The 25611-nt window shown below is 37.8% G+C and overlaps 1 protein-coding gene across 3 annotated transcripts in view; it reads left to right on the forward strand.

Moving 5' to 3' along the window:
• Positions 1 to 25611, forward strand: part of LOC127654062 (lipoma-preferred partner homolog) — a 287765-nt gene that overhangs the window by 4825 nt on the left and 257329 nt on the right. Inside the window, exon 1 of one of the 3 annotated variants that reach the window (XM_052141029.1) lies at positions 14651 to 14723. The exons of the other annotated variants lie outside the window; for them this stretch is intronic. The gene's annotated coding sequence lies outside the window, so the exon portion shown is untranslated. Of the gene's footprint in view, positions 1 to 14650; positions 14724 to 25611 lie in introns of those variants that run through there. 3 annotated transcript variants of the gene reach the window in all.

Below are 25611 nucleotides of genomic sequence, written 5' to 3' on the forward strand. Positions count from 1 at the left end.
TGGTTCTCAACTGGCATTGCTTTAGGGCCCAGATTTTACATGTACAAATGGCAATTCATCACAGACCCTAAATAGTTTATCATACAAAAGTGAATAAAAAATGTCAGAAAATCAAACATTAAGTGTGTAGTTACCAAAAATGAGCTTACTCAAAAAATCAGACAACATAAAAAAGTGTTTACGTGAGACTTCAAATCATCAGGTTATTCACTGCTTTTGATATCAAAGCATAAACAACCATGTGCACAACACTTGCACACATTGGATAAGCCTGTAAGAATGCCGTTAAAGGTGTTTACATACAACACAAATGGGCAAAAATGTATCTGTGGCGTTCCTTGTGTTTAACCCGCTTATGACCTTACTCTGATAAAGAAAACCGTTTTAGCTGTTTACATGACCACACACTTTGTTGGCTTATTAAGCATGATCGGCATAATATCATGCATGTAGATGTGCTCAATCTGCTCATTCAAATGTATTATTATGAACTGTGAGAGCATGAAAGTATATTCTCCTTTTGAAAGTTGATAAGCATATTTATTTTGCTATCACATTCCCAGCTTTGCTCATTTATATGGCTAGTTTGCATTTTATAATTTACGTTTAGCATTGTTTTATTTTCCTCCTGTCCGTGACCCCATCACACCAGACCCTACAACCATCAGTTGGGAAACAGATCTAAAATGCTCAAGACAATAATATAAATGTAACTTACAGTATTTTGGAAAAGTTATTTTTTGCAACATGTTTCGTACCTGGACGACAAGTTTAATAGTAAAATAGTAGCGTCTCCATTCAGGGCTAGACTGGGAAGAGAAATCGGCCTGGGATTTTACATGGCAACTGGCCCAACTGGGGGCGTATTGCGTTGGCGTTTTGTTGTCCATTCTGCACAATGCGGCAGCTCATTGTTGCTTATCGCAGCCCGTTCGGCACGTTTCGCGGCCGAACCACCAGCCCGCTTGGTCCTCCCGATGGTCCTGCACCCCTGATCGCCCCTGATCGGCCCAAAAGTGCGTCGGCCCACTGGGAAAATGCCTGGTATGCCGGATTACCAATCCAGCCCTGTCTCCATTGTTCTATTACTGTATTCCATCTTCCAAGAGAGCTAGTGAGTATGGATCTGTGTAGTTTAAGCATAAAGGAAACACGCAGGCAATATGAGAGGTGGATAAATGAGAGTACAATGACTCTGTCCTTTAGGATGTGGTGTGGTAATTCAGGCTTCAGACCACGAGATGGATGATGCAGCAGCCATTCTCACAGTTATGATTTACAGTAGACCAGAGCTGGTTTCTCACTGCAATCATTGACACAGCTATATAAGGAACGCTGGCCGACTTTAAGTTCAGCTGCACTATGACTTTGAACTTTCTCTGAATTCTGGGTAATCAAGCCTCCTCACATCCCCTTCAAGTGCTTGTAAGTAGAAAGACAGATTGCTACATTAGCATACAAGGCTAAAGAGACACCTACAGCAGTTAAAAGGACACCCATCAGCCTGCGATAGAGAGGAGGGGACCCAGTATTTAAGCCTGTGATAGAAACAGGAGTGAGCAGATAATAGGAAGGACAGCTCAGACATGTTCACACACATTTAGAAACATGTACATTGTATGCTTATTACCATGGTAGAACGGATCTCTTTCATTCTTAGGAGGAGGAAGCGGAGGACAGGGAACTTCAAATTCAAATGTTAGATTTATGTATACACACAAACAACTCGCTTTTCAGCAGAATAGTTCTTTAAACACACACACAGCTCTGAAGCTCAGCTCTCTCTCCTCGTTTCTGGCGTGGTCCCTCTTTTTATCACTCTCCCCATTGCTTACTGCAATCAGAAACGGGCGTTAGATATTATAGCGCTCAGGTGTGTACCCTTACCACTTTCTCTCTTTCCAGATGAACGCTAGACCCCTCCCCCGCAACCACATACCCTCATCGCCTAACTAAGGCTGGGGCATCATCCGGCCTACCCCACCCCCCACCCATTTCTGAAGAGGAAGTTCGCAACCGTCATCTGCGCCCTGATCTGTGGACCATCTTGAACTTAAATGGCTGAGGAGCCAGATACCACCAGGTGATCTGTGCGTTGGTATCTTTCATGTGGTTGACCAATTGGAGCGGGACATGATCTGAAAAGAAGGCACGGCCCAACAGGTAGTACCGGAGAGTGAGGACGGCCCACTTGATGGCAAGACAGTCTTTTTCAATGGTGCAGTAATTAGTCTCCCTCAGAGAGAGCTTGTGACTTATGTACAGCACCGGCCTTTGCTCCCCCTCCACCACCTGCGAGAGCACCTCCCCCAGCCCTCTGTCTGAAGCATCTGTCTGTAAAATGACAGGGAGAGAGAAATTGGGTGAAATTTAAAAGTGGTCCGCCACAAAGTACAGCTTTCTCCTATGTAAACTCCTGTTGACACTGCTCTGTCTACTGGACCGGATCTGGTTCTCCCTTTTTAGTGAGATCTGTCAGTGGGCCAGTGGTGACCAAATAAATAGGGACAAACCTTCTATAGTAGCCAGCCAGCCCCAGGAACTGTTTCACCTACTTTTTGGTGTTGGATCTTGGGCAGGTCACAATCGCTGCGGTCTTATCAATTTGGGATGCACCTGCCCATGACCCAAGTGGAACCCCAGATACCGTACCTCCACCGTCCAATTGCACACTTCTTGTGTTTGCCGTGAGTCCCACTCATCGCAGCAACCTTAGAACAGCCCTCAGATGCTGCATGTGTCGCTGCCAATCATTACTGGATATAATGATGTCTTCTATATAGGCAGCAGTGTAAGCCGAGTGTGGTCTGGGGACTCGGTCCATAAGACGCTGAAATGTAGGCTGAACAAGCCGAATGGAAGTGTCATGAATTGGTGTAAGCCAAACATTATGGTGAAAGACGTTTTTTCATGGGACATCGGCATTAAGGGGATCTGCCAATAACCCTTTGTCAAATCCAGTGCAGAGTTAAAGCAAGCTGTGTACAACCGATCAAGCAACTCATCAATACAATTTTGAACAACTGGGTATGCATCAAATTTAGACACTGCGTTGACTTTTCTATAATCCATACAGAAGAACAATAACAATAGAACAATAACTGTGGGATTCTTCTATTACTCCCTTATCGAGCATTGCATCAAATGTTTCCCTAACCACTTTTTTCTTGTGTTCGGGATGTCGGTAGGGACGAGTGCGTATCACTACCCCAGGTGTTGTCTCAATGTGGTGCTCAATGAGATTAAAGAATTATAGTGGAAGCCAATTGCTATTGGTAATAATTCAGGATTGTGTATTTTCACTGTACATTTTAAATATTGTTTTTTGTACTGTTATTTAGGGTTGCTCTGATACTCGATGCTTAGTCAACAAATAAAAAAATTCAGATCCTGATCAAATTACTGAAAATTATTAACAAAAAGAACTGCATATATTCTTTCCATGTTAAATGTTTTAATTAAATGTTATTATCAAATTATGTTTAATCAAATACAAACTGTACAGCTTTGATCAAATGAAAATATAATAATTTATAAATAATTATATTTGGTAAAATACAGCTTAGCTTTTAAAAATGGTCAAAACCATGGATTTCGCAAATTAATTCCTTGTTTTCCTCTTCACGCACATAATCAAGCAATATAATGTGCTCCTCATTTTAAAATCTCCTTTACTGTACATAAATGCCATGGGGTGAAGTATTTGTATATTAACATATAGTGGTCAAACACACTTGGATGTATGCAAAAGTGAAATTAAAGTGAATCTGCAGGTTTAAAAATGACACGCTCAGCACACATAACCAAATGGGGCACATCTATTACTCTGAGCACAAGTTGTGGAGTACAGAACCGCTCTAAATCCACTGTAATAATGCTAATACACAATACAGACAGGACAGTGCAGTGTGCATATACTTTGAAGTGAACAACTTGATTTATCTATTAATTTAATTAAATCGTCGTAGCCCTTTTTGGTTAAATAATAACACAATGTCATACCGTGACCAAATGTTTGGAATAATGTACAGATTTTGCTCTTATGGAAAGATATGTATACTTTTATTCACCAAAGTGGAATTCAACTGATCACAATGTATAGTCAGGACATTAATAACGTGAAAAATTACTATTGCAATTTGAATCTTAAACTACTTAAAATATTTCTCATAAAAAAAAATCCTCCACCTGCTGCAATGACAGCTTCCTTGGCAATCTAGCTGTCATTTTGTCCAGATACTCAGGTGATATTTCACCACATGTTTCCTGTAGCACTTGCCATAGATGTGGCTGTCTTGTCTTCCGACCCATCTGCCGGCAGGTCATCCCCACCTTCCTGAATCTGGGAGGGGACAGGGGGAGGGAAACAACCATAATTAAAAACACAGGGGATACTCCCTGAAACAGTGCAGTACCCCCTAAAAACCAATGGTAAATTTTAAGAGAGGTTAAGGCCAATGCATAGCGGAGAGAGAGAAGAAAAAAAAACACTTGTCGGTTCTCTGATACGCCATAGCTTGGTCCTCTGCCACTCCTCCACCCTCAGCCGTACCTCCCCGGGTGGATCGGAGGCATTCCTCCAGCCCCTGGCGGACGGAACACCCCTCTGCGTTTTTGGTGGACGGTAGGGGGTCTTTCCCGCCCCTGGCAGTGGTAACCGCTCCAGGTGGTTGGTTGGGAGCCACTCCTCCCCTCGCGGTCGGTGGCCATTCCTCGGCTTCCAGGTGGCAGGGCTCCTCAGTCCTCCAGCGGATGGCCGCGGCTGCTCCTTTGGGGTGGATGATAGCTGCGAGAACTCCACTATGGTGCATCCCTCCTCCTCCCGGGTTTCAGCACCAGTGTAAAGGGATTAATGGAAAGGAGGAGGTGAGAACTGCCTTGACGATATAAATAATAGTTGAACTAATGTAGAACTAAACAAAAAGACAAACACACAAAGATGTCGGACAGCTGCTCGTAAATCAATCTCTCTCTCGCACTGCAGCCTACAGTTGGCCTTTATCCCTCTCTGAGGCTTGATTAGCCTGATTAGGGGCCGGGCGTACAGCATCACGACCCGGCCCCCCTCCGCCCTGTCACACATAGCAAACAGCATAGCTTGCTTTTTTTTGGGGGGTTTGTTGCCTCCTGATTGGTCAATTTCAGGCAGCTTGTAAAATCGGCTTGTTCAACTGTTCGATCTGATTTTCTACCTTATTGAACGCACCTGAGCCCAACTCGTTATAGATCACTCTTATTTGGCAAGCATTCATTATAAATATATATTTTTTGTGTATCTGTTGGGTTTTCATTTCTGGAACAACATACAGTACACACTTATTATAAATAACCTGAGGTATTTTTACCACTGATTTTAGTTTAATATTTTGCACTTAACAATGCAGAAATGAGACAAATGTAGTGCAATAAGTTTGGCAAAACAAATAATGAAGCGACTGAAGAAACCGCAGCTAGCGTTATACAGGGGCACACTGCACTTGCATTGGAAAATGTATGAATACACTTAAAAAAATAAAATTGGAACCCTTATTATACACCCCACGAAAGCAATGCATTACCTTCAGTGAGAAAGGCACTTACCATACACTAAGCTCACCACATCAAGGGACTTCAACCTTACAATATATAAATATTAATATGAGTAGTTTACTGTTAGCTACAGGCGCAAGAATAAAAAGCAAACGTGCAACCAGTAGAGAGGGAACAAAGCTGAAGAGTTGATCCTGCTGCTTCTTTTGCAAACGAAATGCAAGAGAAGCACTAAATAGTTTACAGGGAAGATAACAAACACAACATCCTCTTTATGAACACCATTTATCAATCAAATACTTAACATGCTGCACACCAATCACAAGGAAGAGGCACACGTGTGCTCAATAATGGAGAATTGAGGTTAAAGGGGTCATGACATGGTTTTTTTTATTGTATTATTATGTTCCCTTAGGTGCAATTATAGTATTAATATATTTTTTTTAAGAAAAACTTTTAAAATCTAGTGATTTATGACCTTTTCCCACCCTGTTTCTCATCCTCTGATTCAAACAGTCTGTTTTGGGGGCGTTTTCCATTTAAGACTTCAGTGTTAACGCCCACTGTTATTATGATTGGCTAACGTCAGTGCCTATGTATCAATTATTGACGCCCCCAGCCAGAACAATATGCAAGTAAACTAAGTAAAAACACTGTGATTATTCATAATGAATGAAATTGCGCTTTAAAAAGTAGTTTAAAATAGATTACTTACAGTTTGCGTCGTCGTTGTTCCCAGAATAGTCGGCACGGACTTATCTTTGAGCAACAGTTTTCTGGTAAAGCCAGCATCATATTGAGATTTGTTCTCAAAACAGTCATCCTTAAAATGTACAGAACAAACACTTAAGTTAACACTGCCGTGACTGGAACGTCCGCAAAAAATAAACTGCATCCATTTTTCCCTGACGTCTGGATCTTTCGGCAGCTTATTCAGAGGTTTTGTTTGACCACAGCCAGGAACAGCACATCTGTGTGGCATCGTAATTTTCCTGTGCACAAGTAGTCTCTGTCAGAGCTCGCTGTCCATCGACTGAACACTTGTGAGGCGACGGCGATACTGAAATGAGCGTAGTTGTCTTGGCGCTTAAAGCGTAGTTATCTTGTGCTGGAGGCGGTCATATGCAAACGCTGTTACGTCACTTCTAACCGACACGTCACTTCTAACCATGAATCCAGAACGAGATGTATTTTGAGCTTGATTAAATAAATGATTCGTTTAGAATGGGGAGGACGTCTTAAAATATTAAACTTGCAGGACGTTTTAATGATACAAAGACCTCTTATATACCAAAAGATCAAGGCAAATTTGGTTTCTCATGTCATGACCCCTTTAATATTAGCAACCGCAATCTCTAATAAGAGGCCCACACCAAACGCACTGAGTAAGCAGGATTGGGAGGGTTACTTTTGAAATGTATTCCACTACAGATTACAGAATACAAAATGTCATTTGTAACGCGCTCCATTAAATTACTCAAGGTCAGTAATGTATTCAAAATATTATATATTATAAGTATATGCTTAAGCACAGGTAGATTTCTTTTTCACTTGTTTTGACTATAAAACGCTGCCAGTACAGTAAGACAAAATACACATGTTAAAAATACATCCTCTGAAAAACCTAAATATCTTATGCAGTGTTGCTTCTGAAACATGATCAATCAAAAGTATTTTTAGATACTTTTACAGGAAAATAATACAAACATTATCAAGAATATGATTTTTGCCCTAATACCAAAGGTCTTACTAGAAAAATGTATTATGATTCAATGTGAATTTTCTTGATAAAAAATATTATTGTGCCTGGTAACGTGCATGTAAAATGGCTAGAAATATCATTTTAGCCTAGATTTATGGTTTAAGGTTTTCTGCTCAAAATTACTTCAAACTTATTCTCTGTCTGCTCGTATGAATGTAACACATCATAAGAAAATGTTTCACTGCTGTTCAAATGCATTTTGGATCGGATCATTTATATGTATAAATGTTTTCCATCAGAAAGGATTAAATATTAAATTAAACAAATGACACTAAAATGCAAAGTAATCCCTTCAGTAATCAAAATACTTTTTGAATGTAACTGTATTCTAATTACCAATGATTTAAACTGTAACTGTAGTGGAATACAGTTACTTATATCTTGTATTTTATATACGTAATCCTGTTACATGTATTCTGTTACTCCCCAACCCTGTCAATAAGGCATAGACACTGACTGACATAATAATGATAAAAAAACACACATTAAAGGCGTCTTTATTGGTCACTTGTAATTACGATGCATGCAACTTTTATAAACTCATAGTAATTGAGTTTGATACATGCATTAAAAATTCACTATTTACACTGGACCATTTAAAATGAACTAGTGAATTAAAAAATTTGCTTAAATATTCTTAAAATAATCTTAAAAGAAATGGTGACATTTACAAGACATGCTGATTATAGCCTATTGATTAAATTCTAACCTAAACTCTTGATATATTTGACACATTTGTCCTGAGCCTGTTTGTTTATTTTAATTGTTAAAAATTCATTTTTAAAAAAATTTGGTGAATCTTTGTTTGTCTTTAAAAAAAATAGCATGTCTGCAAATATATATATATATATATATAAATAATGTATATGCGTACAGGGGACATTTGATGTGTAATATAGTTGCCCCCTGACAAGCACCCCAACCCCCCTGCCCCCGGTAAAATTGCCCGTTTCTTATACCATTCACATAATTCGAGCCGCGACCACACGAGCACCAACGATTTCCGCGCGATTCTCCCTACTGGAAAGAATCGTTCGGGAGCTCACACGACAGGAATAAATCACACCTAAGCGAAACATTTGAAAAGAAATCTGAAATAGCAAATGAGTACAGTATTTCTGACTAAAATCACTTGAATGCACATCAGATCTACTTTCAAACTCATAAGTACAAACTTCAAATGAGGACTTGAATGCACTGATGGTTTGCTGGAATTGCTTGGACTCTAGCTATGGGTAGAAGTGTTTTTTTGGGGGTTTTGCTTTTTAAATTTCAACAAACTTTCATGAAAAGGAAATTTTCTGTGTGAGTTAAAATTTGGAATGGGGTATCCAGAAGATAGAGTGTTTAAGTTGCGCTTAAGTGACTGAGTGTTCATTGCTGATCATCATCGGAGTTTAAAAAGAAAATGACGTACTTCAAAGCAAAAGTTATGGGGATTATGATACTGTAATTTGGATTCTCAGTTTGAGGAGTGCATACACTTGTTTTGACTGCAATCATTATCAGTGAGTGCGTTTGCATGTTCTTAAATAAATTATGTTTAATAAGCTGACAACGTGTAAAGTCATGTTAATGCCTTGAACATTTTGTCTTTATTGGGGTAAGGTCATAAATAGTTTAGATCAAAAAACTTTTAACCCAGGAAGATTTTTGCCCATTACCCTGATTTTGCCTCTCATGTAAACATCTTTACTGCCTGTCTTACTGGCTAATCCAATGTGCAGGCACATGCACACATAGACATCAAAGGGGGGCTTGAGCACCTGCTCTTTTTCTTCCTCGAGAGAAAGTGCCCTTTTTTCTGGGTTGCTTTTTTTCTTTATTTTTTTTAAATAAATGAATATATATATATATATATATTCCTGTTTGCGCACAGCTTCCCTGTCAAGCAAATATATTTATTGAATAAAAAAATCTAAATATCAGGTCGGGAGATGAGACTCCGATGCCCTCTCTCTCTCTCTCTCTCTCTCTCTCTCTCTCTCTCTCTCTCTCCCCTCGGTGTTTGCGTGCAGTAGTGCAGCACATATCAGCACATCAGACACACAGACAGGCAGCAACCCCTCCCAGCTCCTATTCCAGTTATGTTTTTCTTGGCTTGTGTGGAGGTGAGTGGTGATGAACGAAAGACTAAGCTACCAGTGCTTTCGAATTTACTGCTAATTAGCCAAAAGACAAATATAGTTAACTTGTGTCTTGCTAACATGCATGACTCATGAGCTACTAGCTAATATAATAAGTTAGCTAAAGTTTATCTAAGGCAATATATCATGGCCATACAGGCTAATGTGCTGTACTTAATGGAGAAACTACAGGTGAATACAGTAAAATTTGTGTCTAATAATGTCATCACAATCACCACATTGATATGCAAATTAGGCTTTAACTAATTAAAATGCACTAATTTGCATACATTTGACAAGGCACTACAGGTGAGTAGGATAAACAAAATAACTATTATTTCAATGTTCAAGATTTTTTTTTGTAATAATTTTAGTTAAGCTGCCGTATTTTGTCAATCATTTTTTGCAATGTTTTTTTTTAAAATAATTTTTGCAGTGTTTTTCCTGTAAAATTAACAAAATAGCAGCAACAGCATTTATCAGTTTAGTGTGAAGATTTTTGTTGATTTTGATGTGTTATGTATTCCAACAACACCAAAAGAATTAAAATGATGTATTGCCTTGTGCAAAATAAACAAGTTATTAATGAAACTATGTCCCTCCCCTTGGAGCAGTATTTTATTCTAAATATATACTTGAAACTAGTGGCATAGAAAACATGCACATTGTGGCATAGTTTCCTTTGCTGTTGCCTGCTCATGTGATAAACCTAGTGAGTACTAAAGAAGACTATGGTCTCTGTGTGAACTTATTATTTTGTAGATATCTGTTGAGTATGGAACAATTGCGCTAGTGTGAGGGAATGAAAATAAATTGGTAAGGAAGTCAGAGCTGTGTTAATATATTGAACATTTTGTTTAAAAAAAAGTTTTTTAAATAAATAATTATGAGAAGTGCCCTTTTTTTTTTCCACTTGAGCCCCTGCCCCCCAACATGTCTGTGCAGGTCCCTGTCAATGTGCACTAGTGTTGTGCGCATGACTGTTTACATTTTGACGTCAAAAGTACAGTATTTTACAAAAGTACAATAATCTGATGATTTCAATTCACATGTAAGCACAGGTTTTCATGGACAAGATGATTTTTGATTGTTCTCTGTGTATTACTGTGCATGTAAACATGCCAAATAATATAATATACCAAAACGAATGTAATGCTACTGTTGGTTCTGGCTCACAAATTATTGAGATATTGTATCAGTCGTTGAGCAATATGAGAGTTTTTAGTGGCTAATGCTTATATCTAGAAAACAATGTAATCAATTTTCATTTAATACAGTTTATTTACAGTATAACATATGAGGTAACACAAAATTGCTAAAAATGAAACTACAATATGTAAAAAAAAAAAAACTACCTATTTTTACATATTGTTTAAAAAACAAAAATATATTTCAAAAGAGGAAACCAGCACTTCTGAGTTCAGATATCTAGAAGTATTATCATAATCCTGCTCTTTTTTTTCTGCTGCTCTGACAGAGAGAAAGCGTGTTATGTGCTCAGTTGTGGGTTGGGCTTACTCTCTTCCCTGGCCAGCACTCCTCTGAGGGAACGCAGGGCCAGAGTTAATTAGGCATCTTTAATCACCTGTAGTCACTTTCTTTGACATGGTTTAACCCCCTGTAAATGGGTTATTATTACTTCTGAAAACCCCTGTGGTTTCAGGCATGAAAGTCTATTCAGTTTTGCTTAAAAGTGAAACCCCATCAAAAGACACAAGAATGTATTTCCCCTCGTAATAACTGCAAAAATATCAACCTTCTCTGTGCTGATCATCACTTGCTTTGTGCTGAATTTCTATAGATTTATGTTTTGTATAAAAATGCTCTTGAAGAAGTAAAAATCTTAAGATTATACATTCAATGCTTGAATACGTTTTAATTTGGTTTGCTATCTTTATGAATGTGATATCACAGAACTGTGCTCCGTATGCGTATAAGGTAATCAGTGAGATTTCATGAGTTGAGGAATACATTCTGTGTTTATTCATCTATGTAACCTAGTTTATGTTGCATTAAAATTAAGCTCTGCAAAACAATGGTATATGGTTGGAAACATCTGCGTACACCCCCCCCCCCCCTTGCCCTGTATATATTTAAAGCATAAGCAAATTCTCAATTAATGTTTTGCCTGTTGTGTATACAGTCAAATCTGGTTTTTGTCTTGCTGAGCCATATGAAATCAGAAAACTGTCAAATGGGCTCACTCTGCTTTTTTAAACAAGATGCAGTCTTTCTTCCAAAAAGCTGATAATGATAATAATCATCATGCCATAAAGGATACTGGTATTTCTTACTGGTACAATAATGATTCCTGTCAAGAAATGAAGGTCAGATTGGTACGGGAAAATGGGCTTTTCACATTCTTCAGGCTTTTGAACAAAGCAATATCACTGAGCTGATCTTGTTGCACTTGAGACTAACCCTCTGTCAGTATGACATGTTGATGTTGGACTTGCAGTATAGTAATTCACAAGCATATGAATTTACATTACGTTACTGTGTTCTCACTGTGTATTTCTGAACCACTGTGCTTATACTTCAATATACTTGTATTTTGTGTGTGGACATCAGTAGCATGTGTCGAGGGTGAATATATTTATTTATATGAAGGCTGATCTCTTACTGTTATGGCACAGGAATGTTCTCAGGATGATGGATCAAATTAGATCCAAGAATTGTGGTGTTTTGCCTTTGAAGAAAAAATTATATTTTGCATACATTTTTTTTGGATAATTTAAAATTAGTACATTTTTGAACTGTGATGTTATTACAATTAAGCACATTCTCCATCGAAAATTTCTATATTGTATTGCAAAAAAAAACAAAAAAAAAACTCATCCATATATAATCAGAACTGTAAAAATACAATTCTGAAAATCATTCTGCTCATACACCAATACAATTTAGCATGAATTAAAGTCTGTACAACAAAAACTACCATGATGTGTTTACAATTGAACTTTAAAAATGTAATTTTTAATTTAAAGTAAGGATGCAGCGATACCAATTTTCTCTTCTGATATCGGAAACTTATTTTTTGGAACCCTTTCAACTTAAATATTATTATCATTTGTAAACAAATTATAATAGTAATATATAGTAATATATCTCAATCGTGCACCTTTTGTCACGGATCCACTCTCTCTCCCTCACTGCCGTCACAGCACTCACTCTCCCCTGAATTCTGATTACACACACCTGCTTTTCATTAGTGGTTAATCAAGGACTGCATGTATACCTGCTTTCACACACACTCTTTGGCTGTGTCTCGTTTTGGAAGGCTTCGTCCTCCGGAGGTCGCATTTCAGAAAAGCGAGTAGGACACTTCAAATGCAGCCTTAAAAAATGCAACCTTTCACGGGAATTCGTAGGAAGCATGTGGTGTATCCTTTATGGGCACTCACAGCCCACTATACTTTTCTTCAACAGAAACGTAAAAAAAGAAATAAAATGACGTTCAAATTCAAGTAACGTTAATTCCCAAGTTGAAGTACCTCAGTAGATGGGTGCAGTGTATATAATATGTATAATTATATTAATATATAATTAAAATAAAGTATTAGACTAAAAGTACACCTGTAAAATCGATTTTCTTTTCTATTTACATCATTATAACTCCAATATAATATTGTACCTCATACATTCCCTTCTAAACAAGGCTTGTTTAAAGGAGGACACTCTGTTTACTGCAGCCTTCAAAGGACACATCCTACCTTGCATGCAGCCCTCCAAACGAGACACATCTTTTGTCTGTTCTCATCGATAGTATCTCTGAGACTCCTTTCTACTATGTCAAACATACCTGTGTGTTCATTATTGCCTGCAAGTATCGCAAGACTATTGAGAGTTATCTGTTCATCGTGTCTATGTCTGGATATTACTCACCTGCTGTTTGCCACTCTGCTCAACTGGATTTACTCACATGATGTTTACATCACTGTGTCAATCATCTGTTCAATAAACCCTGCTACTGAGTTCATATCTCTTCCTCCGTGAGTCTCTCCGTGACACCTTTAACTTTTTATCCCTCACGCTTTTATTTTGACATTCTGAACTCTTCAGGAAGTCCTGTATGTGTCTGTTTGTAGACAAGTTCACAGTAGTTTAATTTGCTTCTTATTCAAATTCTGGGAAAAAAAGCACCTCCAGGGCCAATCTAAATTCATATAAGTGAACCGAACTATTGAACATCTACATCTGAGGTGTTGTTCGTGAGTAGCACTCAAATATTGCACACCGCGTGAAAGCTAAAATTAGTCTATGGTGTAAACAGAGTAGCAGCATTCAATAACGCACTGGAGCTGCGCCTGCATTTTATATATTTAATTATTAAACACAGCCTTTTGTGATTCACAGAGCTATCGCACGTCTTCAAGTAGCTTTAAATAAAATGCACAAGTCATATGAACTACTTTAATTGTGTTTTAATGGTTCTGTTATGTTTTTTTTTTTTAAGCGATTTGAATTATGGGGATACAAGAAATGTTCTCATAAACCACATTTATAGCATAATTCCCTTAATTGTAATTACCAGTTTGTAACCTAAAAAATTGTCCTCGCAAACCACCCAAACCCACACATACACACACACAAGTTTCTTCTTAGTCTTCTGAAAATGTTGGTGAGGATCAGTCCAAAATTTCATTGAAAGTCACCTGTCTTGCTCTCAAAAGAATTGTCATCATTCAATGAGCATTCATGTACAATATTTGTATATACATTGAACTTTACATTCACATAAATAAATACATTTTTAACTCTTTTGTCAGCATTCTCTTTAAATGGTTGGTTGAGGTGTGCATCGTATAATCTGTATTAGAGTAAATGTTATGTCTCTCTCGTCCTTATTTGGGTCTGCATAGTGCTCTCTCAGGGTCTAGTGGTTCAGTTGTGTTGTCTCTACATAGGCGTAGGCAAAGCATTCAGGACTAGTTTTAGATGCTGTGGGTTGTCTTGTTCTTGGAGGCCATTGTAAGGGTGCTAGCCCCCCTCTCTTCAGTAAATCTCAGCAGTTATCATTGTTATTCTGCAAACCATGTGGTATGAACCACAAACTAGGCTTTGACGTCATTCTGGCCAGCTGAAAACGAGTGGCATTCCAGACCAAAAAAGCAAGTCGAATTATATTTTGTCCCCCTCTCTTGTGCCTATTTTTATTTCCATATTTGGAAATGTTTACCTCCTTATGACTGCACGGTGCAGCAGGAAGAGGGGCTATGAGTCATTTTAACGACATAAGGGCCTGGCTGTTGGTCCTCCTTGCTGAGGGCTTCTCTTTAGTCCATACTGTAGACACATGGGATGCTGTAAGTATTCTCTTCTCTTCTCTTCTCTTCTCTTCTCTTCTCTTCTCTTCTCTTCTCTTCTCTTCTCTTCTCTTCTCTTCTCTTCTCTTCTCTTCTCTTCTCTTCTCTTCTCTTCTCTTCTCTTCTCTTCTCTTCTCGGGCTGTGTTTGAACATGTATAGATGTTAACTATGCTGCATACTTGTGGCACAATTGCTTTGCCCTTTTATAATTGCTGTTCCGCTCTTAACAGCGGAAGTATGTCCCAAAGCAAGAGCCGTTTGTGGCCTTCATGTTCTAGATGCGTTTTCTTTGATGTATTTATTATGATCCAACTGATATTTCCCTGGAGGATTTTTTTCTTTTTAATCTCATAGAATTGCCTTTTTATTTGCTCATTTATACTAATGTTCATATTAGTATATGGCAGTGAGGTACTATGAAGGTGATCTTACTTTGTGGTCAGACATACAATATAGTTGTCTGTTCTTTATGTGTTTTTGTGTATTTAAAATCAGTTGAACAGCCTTCAGTTTGTTTAGAGACTTCCTTCCTTCTCTGTTGACCAAGACAGGATTTTCATTTTTTAAATCATAAAAATTACATTTGAATGTAATTTGTGCTCCTGCTCGTCACTCATTGCATGTTATAGGTTTTCATTGTTTGATTGTTTTTGCTGAGGGAATTGATTTGAAAGTGTCATGCTTCCTCCAGTGGAATTGTGGAGTGTCTCACTACATTTTCAGTCAGATATATTAGAAAGTGGAGACTGTAGAGACATTTCTGGGATATATCACTCTTGGCATGAAGGACTACTACCAAGTATGTGGAGCTATACTGCCTTTAAAGGAAAAGTCCTGGTGGGACATGGTATGGGTTTTTTACATTAAAAAGGAATGGTTTATTCAGGCAGGGCTGTGCATTTCTCCAACCACATTCTATTGGCAGTTTAAAACTGAGCTACGTATACCGCTTTCACACAGTACTGTTTGTAATGCCAGTCAAGTCAATTAATTATCAAAATTAATGTTTTTTCCTAAGTATTTTTTTAGTATAATGTCAAACAGATGACCACAACTTTTATTAGACTTATTAATGCTTTCAATACACCTTTACAGATGTGTTTTATCTTATCAAGGGAGTAACATGCTTGTATAATGTTGTTGAAGATAGGACTAACATCTGCTTTGTGTAACAGTCAGAAATATATCACAAGGAGCTTTCTGGTGCTTTCTTGCCCTATTTTGTTTCTTTTGGCTGTCAAGAAGCATTGAATCACTGGAAGTTACATGTAATTGGATTTATATCTTTAGGACTTTCAGATGGTTTCTTTCAATGAACTGGTTCAAAAAACAGATTCAGCGGTTCTTTTATATCATCACATAATGACGTTATAGTACGTAATTGTGACATCCCGATGCCAAGTTGTTCATGCTGAAATATTCAAATGAAGCCATTTGAAAACACATATTGCTGATTTATAACTTTTTTGTTCAATTAAGTTAAAATTATTAGGGTGTTTTATATTCATTAGTTTTGCATCTGGATTACATCTGGATAAATTTCCTTCATTAAAGTTTTGCATCTAAAGCACCCAATACAGACACCGATGTACAAAAACTGATAAGTTCTACATGTCTAAAACATATAAAGAGAATAAACAAGTCTTAATCTTCTCACCAGAAACCATGATTCAGCATATAGCAACTTAAAATCTAAACTGCATGCACAATAAACAATAGTAAAATTTATTTACATCTCTCTAATAAAATGTTACTTAATAAAACTAGTCACGAGCATTTTTTATGTATGCTTTGTTTGTTATTAAAGAAACTCATTCAAGTCCTCATGCATGTTCATGGTATCAGCAGCTCACTCAGATTTCTTGGTAATCCTCGGCAAACGTCGACATTTATTTAGACTGGCTCATTCGGTTCTTTTTGAGTCGGAAATGACCTAAGAGCTGACTAGCGATTCTGCCTGTAGGTTTGATTCATTCATTTCGAATGGTTTCTTTGGTTCAGTTACCGGTCTAGTAACTTGGAAGAGCCACCTAGCCTGTGTAAGTCCAACTTGTTCATTTCGAACTCTGTCTCAGGACTCTACTAGTCGACTGCTTTTAGCATCGTTTTAGTCTACAAACATCAGTAGATTTATAAATGCATTATTCGGCCATATACTGCCATTAACATCTCAACACATAGCAAGTCCTCTTCGTTAATCCACGGCAAACTTTGACAGTTAGTGAGACTGGCTCATTCGGGTCTTTTTAAGTCTGACAGTTCGATGTTCTGCGTAGCCAGTGCAAGTACCTCAGCTGTGCATCTTGCATCATCAACCTCATATCATTAACATCATAAAATTTGTTTCATGCGTGCTAAGATATGTAATCTTTCATGTGACTGCGTGTACCGTATCGAAGGCCCTGTATCCATTTGGTTCGGCATCTCAGTTTAATTTTCTTGCTAAATCCACTTCTGCTTAGTTTTAAAATAATGTCATCAGTCTAAACACACCAGAACCCACCTTTTTTGTTCTTGATTAGTGCACTAACACTTTAGAAACTCACTAGCTGTTTACACCTTCATATTCCTCCAGTTCTGTGGCGTAGCTGTGGCAAGGAAAGGTAGTCTTTAATGGGATTTTACCTGGACGTGAGGAGTGATATCACAACTTTAATGATAGAACGGTGTGATAATATTATCTAATTTCTCTGTGTTCAACAGTACCGAAGGCCTTCATATGCATCCCTGGTTGGCTTAAGGCAAAGTTTACTGCAAACTCCTCAACACTTGTCTTAATTCAGTTTGGAGGCAGTGCAAACAGCTGGAGCACAACAGCCTGTTTTATCTCATTGGTTAAAACTTGATGTTTATTTTTAATTAGTTAGAGGGCAGTCACAATTGCTTATATTAAATGGCCTATTGGATTAATAGCTTTCCTTTCAAAAGCCCTGGAGACTCATTTGTTTCAAAAGAAAACAAAATTTCTTAATAATAATAAGTTTAATTTATATAGTGGCCTTTCCAGATCTCAAGAACACTTTACAATATTAACACAAGAATACACAAACAAAGAACAGGCACAAAAACACAGTTCAGATAGTACAGTCATTGAGAGTGAATACATAACACATTAAGATAAATAACACAGAGAAAACAACAAAGTTGAGATTTGAGCTCAGAGATGGAAGCGATGCTGCGAAGAGTCAGGGGGGAGTGAATTCCATATATTGGGTGCTACTACACTGAATGACCTGCCCCCGTAGTAGAGTAGTGAGATCGAGGGACAGAAAGGAGTCCAGACCCAGAAGACCTAAGCAATTCTTACATAATGTAAATAGATAGCAATCTGCTGGTTCCTTGCAATATAATATATTATATAAACACCAGGGCCACAACATGATAATATTGTGATTCTTTATTTTTAGTGTATTGTGATTAAAATCTGTGATATATTGAGGTCCTTTACTCACTTGTTTCTCATTCATCTTCATTGAATTTCTGTACTTTGCATAACAATTTACTTATTCGTAGAGCAAGCGAAATAACATAGAGCATGGGCACGTCAGTATCACAAAAAAGATGCATGGGATTGCATACCTTTTTTAATTGTTTTTTTGCAGGACAATTGCTGCATCTTATAATTCAAAATGCATTTCCTTGTTGTTTGGTTCTTAATATTTTAATATTAAGTTTGGTTGGAAATATGACATGACATTTGGGATATTTATTTTATGGCACACTGAGACAAGGTTACACAATTTTGCTAGCACTGAGAATACTCCACCAATCCTCCGTTCTGTGTCATGAACCTGGATTAAGATTTAAATCTCCTGTGACTCACTTCTCACTGCTGGCCTTAATTTCTCAAGATATTTGTGTCTCCAGATTGGAAAAAATCTGGTGTTTGTTTTCATGAAGTGTTGTCAATCCGAGAGAATCTCCTGACAACAAATAACTTCAGGATTGATTAACGAGAGCAATTAGAAGCCGAAGCAGATTGCAGGAAAGTGAAGTTAAGTAAGTGGATGAGTATCTGCTTATAAAATGGTTTGCACTAAGGGTCTGATTGCTTTCTATTTTTACGTGTAATTCCTTTATTTACAAAGTCTAAGCAATTATTTTCTATTTACTGAGTGTTGAGATTGAATGTCAAGACTGATCCTACAGACATTTGTAGTTTAGTGTGGTGCCAAAATCCTATTCCTTATTTGGAATCAATGGAACTAATTTGAGCATTTTACAGTTACAATGTCACATTTTCCTGGGCATTTTATGTTTAATGAAATTATGCATTTAAATATCAATTAAAACATTTGCACTTATTCTTTATCAAATCTGTCAAACTATTTTTTTTGTCAAAACTGAATCCCTGTATCCCATCTTAACTCCCATACCATCTTTACTTCATTAAAAATTTTAGCACATACTCAGCAGTAATGACCTGTGAAAAAAATTCTGTTCATTACAGCTGAACATCAGTTTAAGAAAAGTGCATTGTTAAAATTGCACGAAGGGCATCCATGTCTGTGAAATGTTATGGGCCCATCAGATTTGATTTCTTTAAGCACGGATTACTGTTGAGCTCCTAAGGTCTACTTATGTGTTCAAGGACCTGCTAATTATTGTAATTATATGGATTGTTCTGACTCTAAATTCTGATTGGATTGTGAAGCCATTGTAAAATAGCTGATACAAACATCTGTTATCACACATCAGCTGGAGTGCATACACTCACCTAAAGTATTATTAGGAACACCTGTTCAATTTCTCATTAATGCAATTATCTAATCAACCAATCACATGGCAGTTGCTTCAATGCATTTAGGGGTGTGGTCCTGGTCAAGACAATCTCCTGAACTCCAAACTGAATGTCAGAATGGGAAAGAAAGGTGATTTAAGCAATTTTGAGCGTGGCATGGTTGTTGGTGCCAGACGGGCCAGTCTGAGTATTTCACAATCTGCTCAGTTACTGGGATTTTCACGCACAGCCATTTCTAGGGTTTACAAAGAATGGTGTGAAAAGGGAAAAACATCCAGTATGCGGCAGTCCTGTGGGCGAAAATGCCTTGTTGATGCTAGAGGTCAGAGGAGAATGGGCCGACTGATTCAAGCTGATAGAAGAGCAACTTTGACTGAAATAACCACTTGTTACAACCGAGGTATGCAGCAAAGTATTTGTGAAGCCACAACACGCACAACCTTGAGGCGGATGGGCTACAACAGCAGAAGACCCCACCGGGTACCACTCATCTCCACTACAAATAGGAAAAAGAGGCTACAATTTGCAAGAGCTCACCAAAATTGGACAGTTGAAGACTGGAAAAATGTTGCCTGTTCTGATGAGTCTCGATTTCTGTTGAGACATTCAGATGGTAGAGTCAGAATTTGGCGTAAACAGAATGAGAACATGGATCCATCATGCCTTGTTACCAGAGGTCGACCGATATTGGTTTTTTCAGGCCGATGCCGATGCCGATCTTTTGAAATCCGGGTCGGCCGATGGCCGATTAATGCAGCCGATTTATTTTGGCTGATATTTGGCCGATATGTGCTTGTTTTTAACCTCTTATTTGAACCTTTTATTTGTAAGATAAAATGTAACACAAATAATTACTTAAGATAGACAAAATTTCTCAACAAATACATTTATTGAACACTTGACACTTAAATTAAAAATGTATAATGTAAAAACATATTATATAAATAATGTATAACAAATATATTAAATAAACAAAGCAGGTGTTACGAACTGCTCCGAGACACGAAGGTTGAGATCCAAATGCAGCTTTAATTAAGGGGCAATCCAGACACGTAATCCAATATTCAGAGCATCCAAGAGAAGCACAGGCATAACTAGGGATGGGTATCGTTAAGGTTTTAATGGTATTACTATCTTACCGATACTGCTTATCGATCCGGTACTTCAACTGTATTCTTAACGGTTCTTTTTAAGATAAACGTTATATAGGCACAGTGATTTAATTTCAGGAAGGTACTAACATTACTGTTCAGGTGTGGTCTAAAATGAAATCTAATAATCTAGTAAGCAATTGTAAAATAACACTGCATAGTTTATCATAGATAGATTAATGCTTATTAATGCAGAAGTTATTCATTCAAGAGCTGTAAGTGATTTTCTCTTTGCCTTTTGTTGTTTGATTCGCAGTAATGGCTCAATCGTCGACATGTTTATTAGGATGCTTCCCCTTTAAGACCGAATTCAGATCTAATAGACTCCTGATGCAGCATATTTTCTCCCAACTATTTCCATAACTACGTCCATTTAAGACATAAACTGTGTTTAAGTGAATCTCCAAGTCGGTCGTTTAGACATATTTTTGTGTATAGTTGATCGTTTAGATGCGCACATGAAACCCAAAGTAGCCTATACTTTGCTTGTCTCTTTGCGGTGTGTTTCGGAGCGCGCGCCGCTTTGGGAACGGTATCTCTTGCGCTATTTTATTATTAAAAGCGTCCCACAGTTTAGCAACAGTAGCATTTTACAACAATCACCGATCGTGCTGATTCTGACATTAAGTTTCAGTTTTAGGGAGAAATGTCAGTGCACCGCTGTGAAGGGAAGGATGTTGTGCTAAACAGAATGCGGCTTATGTATAAATATTCTTTTTATAATCTTTGGAAGGTGAAATATAAAATAAAATCAGACTAATATCACAGATCTAAACCAGGCTACGTTTGAATGTTTAGTTCTGTCACTCATTTAGCTGGGCTGTGTTGTGCTCGCTGTGCGCGAGATCTCTCTCTCTCTCTCTCTCTCTCTCTCTCTCTCTCTCTCTCTCTCTCTCTCTCTCTCTGACTGCGAATAGCTAAATTGCATCACAGACAAATGGTTTCATAGAATTATTATACATAGAAATGGCTGGCGAGATGAAATAACGTTCTCTTTATAGCAATAATACATGTATTTTCTTAATTTCTCCAGTACCGACAGCAGAAGCGATAACGTCCGAGCTTACCAAAGCCAGTCCTTCAATAGCATATAGCGCGTTGGTATCTTTTTTATTACTTATTTCTCTGCATTGAGTGACAACCCTCTCAAATATAAGAACACAAACAGAACAAATAAAAGTCTCAGAGTCACTGTCTGTAATTGCAAAATTCTTGCTTACTTATTGTGACATGATAGCAACCCTTCTGCTGTGATAATGCAACTTCAACTACGCTATCAATATCCAAAGTAGCCGAATGTCATGTCGCGTTTTTTCTCGAAGTTGGCAGTAAAATATCAAAGGTTTTAATTAAATATAAATAAGTTATACAAATTTAATCCTTACTGTTTTCTCCAAGGTACTTAGCTCCTTCCTTATAGGCACTGGATGAGGTCTGCTCACTCTGCTGGAAAATGACTCTAGGGCAGCGTGCGTCGAATACGTGTTCCACAACAACACTAGGCTGCCCACAGATGCGCCTGCCTAATAATCGGCTTGATATACTTGGAAATTGGCCGATGCCAATTATGTAAAAAATGCTAAAAATCGGCCGATTAATCGGCCGGCCGATTAATCGGTCGACCTCTACTTGTTACCACTGTGCAGGCTGGTGGTGGTGGTGTAATGGTGTGGGGGAAGTTTTCTTGGCACACTTTAGGCCCCTTAGTGCCAATTGGGCATCGTTTAAATGCCACGGCCTACCTGAGCATTGTTTCTGACCATGTCCATCCCTTTATGGCCACCATGTACCCATCCTCTGATGGCTACTTCCAGCAGGATAATACACCATGTCACAAAGCTCGAATCATTTCAAATTGGTTTCTTGAACATGACAATGAGTTCACTGTACTAAAATGGCCCCCACAGTCACCAGATCTCAACCCAATAGAGCATCTTTGGGATGTGGTGGAATGGGAGCTTTGTGCCCTGGATGTGCGTCCCACAAATCTGCAAGATTCTTATCCTGCAAGATGCTATCCTATCGATATGGGCCAACATTTCTAAAGAATGCTTGTTGAATCAATGCCACGTAGAATTAAGGCAGTTCTGAAGGCGAAAGGGTGTCAAACACAGTATTAGTATGGTGTTCCTAATAATTCTTTAGGTGAGTGTAATTACTGCATTGCAAACCATAAACAGTCTAAATTATGGTAATGAGCTATATTACTATTATTAAGAATTTATTGTGATCATTATTTATAATAAATCAAACAATTTATTGAACAATGTACCTTTTATTATATTGCTATTTCCGTGATTTTTATAAAATCTCCCTTGCACTGTGCCTTTAACACCTCTTATCCATGGTACAAATATGGTAAGAAATGGTTTCTTGTGGCTTATCACTTAATTTAAGTTGTGCTTTTTTTATTTATCTGCATTTACTTCATATCATGTGTGTATTTGACATTTAATACATAATACACAACATTTATGTGACTCTGTGGGAAGTGAAGCTAATGTATGTAATCATTGATTTCAAGTATTGAAAGCTTATGAGCCCATTGGCACTTGAGTCTGAGATATATTCACACGATTTTCAATTCAGATTAAAAGCCAACATCCATGTAACGTTATCCTTATAGTCTCTCATTGCAAAGATGCAGTTTTGTGATCAGCTAAAACAGGCATTATCCTCCACCCTCCTTATGGGCCACAGCCCTGTGCTCTTGGGAACAGAGGCCATTGGCAGATTAATTTATTTTGACGCAAAAGCTGTATGATAATGGGGCCCAGCTCAAAAGGGTGCATGTGTCAGGCTAACACATGCCATTTCAGTAGTCCTGTTATTTTGTTATGAGGCTTGTTGGCTTAAAGACAGACAGAACGACGGACAAAAGCTACCCAAAAGCCTACATCATAGCCCCCGAGGAGAGGTAGATGTTGGCCTTTTAAATTATAGCTTACTGAGAAAAGCAGCCAGTGTTGGCACAGTGGTGACTGCAACACCACTGTGCCAGTTATTCTTGTCTCATTAGATTTAAGATGGATCAGTGGAGATGGGCCCGTTTTTGGGAAACATTTTCAGGCTTATATCATGAATATGGAGCTTTTTACAGCTAAACAAAGTGGCACAATCTGTGCTTTAGATGTAGTTATGGACAAACTGTGGATTTGTGTGTGTGTGTGTGTGTGTGCATTTCCTGTGGCTTTTCAAGAGCTAAAACTAATCACAGCTGGCCTAAACAGCCAAATCCAGCCAAAAATAAACTAGAAGCATCACCGGATTAATGTGAAAGATCCTGGATGGATAATTTGTGTAAGACCCATACCGAATGCTACCTGGTCTCTTAGAAAAACATTGCTATACCTACATTTTTACAAAATTATTTTAAATTTTCACATGTGAAGACGTGTCATAATGGCACTACAAAATTAAGTAGTTGCTTTAGCAGTTGCGTCTTTCTCATCACATTTGCTTTTTATGACACTATTGTTTAGGTTTAAGGTAGGGAGGTAGGTTTTGTTGATCTAAAAATTTGATAGAGCATTAACATAAAAAACCTCATCTGTTTAGGGGAAAGTTTTACTTAATGGACATTTCACCATGAAACTGCTGTGATATGTGTAAGGAGCCACGTTATGTACGTTTTCCAAAAATGTCACCAAAGTCATGTTTTTTTTTATGAGATCAGGCTCCCCAAATGCCACCCCTCAACCCTTATGGTCCTCCTCCAAGTCTGCGTCAGTGCGAAATGCGAATGCGGCAAAGGGCAAATTGAGTGTGCATAGTGTGTGCACAATGATAAAATGAGGGGTATTCAACTTTTGGTTTTTTTCAGTTTTTGAGGATAACGGTCCTGGTGAGTTTAGATCCAAACCTAATCACCTGAAAAAGATAATGAAGGTCTTTAGGATTACTTGAAAATTACAGGCAGGTGTGTAAGGGTAGGGTTGGAACTAAACTATACTGGGCATTTGCCCTCCTATAGCAAAACTGAATTCTGTTGCCCTACTGCAGTGTTGTGGATTTTATGGATGCATGCAAGGGAAGACCTCCAGAGCGCTAGTCCACATAGAGTGTGGGCAAAAAAAAACAAAAAACATTTGATTATGTTAAAAATGTAATGCAGAATAAAATAAAAAGTTTCACAGAATAAGTTATGTCTGCTGTCACTTTCTCATTTCACACTTTAAGTTAGCTTTGGGTTCTCAAAAGTCTTTGGATTGATTTAAAAGTCTCCTAAAGTGCAATGCTAATAGAAACTGTTATTATAAAGTACAATGGAAAAAAGAGTGGTGCTAGAGAGAAATTAGAAAGACCTATAATGAGTTATTAAATAGATGAGCAAAGTGTTCTGAGGTCTATAGAGAATAAAATGTATGCTTTTGAGTTGGTATTGCTGGCATTTTAAATTAATTCTCTGTCCATTATTGGCTCGCCATTGAACTTTTATATATATATAAAAAAGGTGGTGAAGTCATGCTGTTTAAAACCTTTTCATGAAAGAGCAGTGCTGTACAGTGAAATTTTTTTCCACAAATCAGCTCACAAATGGAAAGACATAACCAAAGTTCTGTTAAAGGCAGTGTCTTAAGCCTCTAAAAACAACTAGAACTGTTGGCTGCATTGATTGATTTGCTCCAATTTTAGCTTAGTGAGTCTCTACTAATTACGCTACAATGCAAATAAAGTGACTTGAAACTAGCTAAGAACTATAAGATGTTTCCTTTCTGCTTTTGTTCACATCCCAAATCTAATTTCAAGAAACGGTAATTAAAGTTGTATGCACCTGCCCTACAATTCTGCCACATTTCCTGCCTCCTCTTGTAGTATGTTTTTTTTACTACATTATGCAGACAAGTATGAAGCTTCACTTTCTGGCTGGAAAAGGCAGGCCCTCACTCTGGAGACAGTTGCCACTTTGCCGTGAACGTGTTCCCCTGCTCACGTGCCTCTCAGCTGGGATTAATTGCCACAAACCCTCTGTGATCCAGGAATGCAATTACCTAC

The sequence above is a fragment of the Xyrauchen texanus genome, chromosome 13 (assembly GCF_025860055.1).
Source record: "Xyrauchen texanus isolate HMW12.3.18 chromosome 13, RBS_HiC_50CHRs, whole genome shotgun sequence".
Taxonomy (NCBI): domain Eukaryota; kingdom Metazoa; phylum Chordata; class Actinopteri; order Cypriniformes; family Catostomidae; genus Xyrauchen; species Xyrauchen texanus.